The sequence below is a fragment of the Osmerus eperlanus genome, unplaced genomic scaffold (assembly GCF_963692335.1).
Source record: "Osmerus eperlanus unplaced genomic scaffold, fOsmEpe2.1 SCAFFOLD_177, whole genome shotgun sequence".
Classification (NCBI taxonomy): domain Eukaryota; kingdom Metazoa; phylum Chordata; class Actinopteri; order Osmeriformes; family Osmeridae; genus Osmerus; species Osmerus eperlanus.
In genome coordinates, this window is record NW_026911107.1 from 35,001 (window position 1) to 37,500 (window position 2,500).

Consider the following 2,500-nt stretch of genomic DNA (forward strand, 5'->3'; position numbering starts at 1 on the left):
GCCCCCATCGGCCCCCCGGGTGGTGCCGGGGTCGGGGGGCATGATTCTGGGGCGCCCCGGAGCCAAGTAGGCGCCTGGAGGAAAGCGAAAAAAAACTTTAACTTTTTTTGACCACCAGGGGTGGGGGGGTCTCGTGCCCCATCGGGTGCCCGCCCCGAGTGCCTCTCATGGCGGATACGTTTTCACCCGCGAGCGGGAGACACATGTGGTGCACATGGTTCATTGGGCTTGTGTGGTATGGGCAAAACCACTGTAAAGTCATACTGCCATTGACTTCCATTCATTTTCCCAGGATGACTTATATACTCTATGGTAGCTGTCTGGTGGACTGGGGGTCGCGACAATGTTACGCTTGTAAATCAGAAGCTGGGAAATGCATTGGGAAGCTGGGAAAACCGTTTTTCGAGCTCATTTTCGGTTCCGCCGAACGGATTTTGATCAAAATAGGCTCATTCGAAAGGTATTAACCGGGGGCACACGGAAAACCGGGACTTATAACGCGCACGTGCGCGTGCGCGAAACCGGAAGCGAAAGAAAACTTCAAACGGAGCTACAACCGTGAACGGAGCTGAAACCGGCGAAAAATTTCAACGCACGCCGTCGCGCCCCACTCCAACTTAAATAACAAAACTGTCCCTATCGAAATCGGTTGGATAAAACGGAAACGGGAAGCGAAAGAAAACGTTAAACGTCTACACCGAAATGGCCATAGTCAGTTCCAATGAAAAAACAACTCTCACGTGTGTGCCCCACTCTAAAGCAGTGTATAAAACTATCCCCAGCGAAATCAGAGCTACACAACGAAAACGGGAAGCCAAACAAAACTTTAAACAGAGCTACCGAATTGGATATCATCAATCCTGGGAAAATAACCACACACACCGCTGCCCCCCGTGCCAACTTGAATTTAGAAACCGTCCCCAGCGAAATCCCACGTTCGGGCGCAAAACTGCACGTTTGGAGCCACATTTTGTCTGAAGCTGGAAACCTGCATTCAAAGCTGGGAAAAGGTGCTCATTGACAGGCATCTCCACTTCGGGACCTCGTAGCACCTTCACCCGGGTGGCGTTGGAAAGGTCTGGGCGAGGGGGACACGGGGAGGTCAGGCTCGCCACGCGCACGCGCTTCCCCGCGAAACGGGAGCCCAAACAAAACTTTAAACGGACCCACCGAATTGGGGATCATCAATCCTGGGAAAATAACCACACACACCGCTGCCCCCCGTGCCAACTTGAATTTAGAAACCGTCCCCAGCGAAATCCCACGTTCGGGCGCAAAACTGCACGTTTGGAGCCACATTTTGTCTGAAGCTGGAAACCTGCATTCAAAGCTGGGAAAAGGTGCTCATTGACAGGCATCTCCACTTCGGGACCTCGTAGCACCTTCACCCGGGTGGCGTTGGAAAGGTCTGGGCGAGGGGGACACGGGGAGGTCAGGCTCGCCACGCGCACGCGCTTCCCCGCGAAACGGGAGCCCAAACAAAACTTTAAACGGACCCACCGAGCTGGGGATCATCAATCCTGGGAAAATAACCGCGCACACCGCTGCCCCCCGTGCCAACTTGAATTTAGAAACCGTCCCCAGCGAAATCCCACGTTCGGGCGAATAACTGTGAATTTTAAGCCCCCGTTTCTCTCAAGCTGGAAACGTGCATTCAAAGCTGGGAACAAGGGCTTCATGTACAGGCATCCCCACTTAGGAACCTCGTAGCACCTTCACCCAGGGCTCGTTGGATAGGTATGCCCGAGGGGAACACGGGCACATCGAGACCCGCGGCCGCACGCGCATTTCCCCGACGCTGCGAGCGAAACAACATTTCAAACACGCCTACCGAAATGGGGACACTTTTTTCGGGGAAAATAACCGCACACACCGCTGCCCCTTGCCCTCACTTGAAGAACAAAACCATCCCCAGCAAAATCACACTTTCGGGCGCCAAACGGTGCATTTCACACCCACAAAATACTCAACAAGTCAAACACACTCTCACACTGCAAAATTTGGGAGCCCCGGGGAACAACACTACACTCTTGGCCTCCCCGGGGAACAGCACTCCCAGGGCGGCAAGCACACCTCCGGGGAGGACCCCCCTGCACTACCTGATCACCGTGGGGCCCTGTGCACCCACTCTTAAGCACCCCCCCTGTGTTAAAACCAAAATAACCCCACTTTAAGAAGTACGTGCCCCTGGGCATCCCCTGCTTACAGTGCCCGTGCCCCTGGGCATCCCCTGTTTACAGTGCCCGTGCCCCTGGGCATCCTCCCATTGACTCCCACTCAAAATGGACTTAGGTTTTGGACGCTAAAGTGCCTGTGATGCAGTGCCCCTGGGCATCCTCCCATTGACTCCCACTCAAAATGGACTTAGGTTTTGGAGGCTAAAGTGCCTGTGATGCAGTGCCCCTGGGCATCCTCCCATTGACTCCCACTCAAATTGGACTTAGGTTTTGGAGGCTAAAGTGCCAGTGATGCAGTGCCCCTGGGAGTCCTCCCATTGACT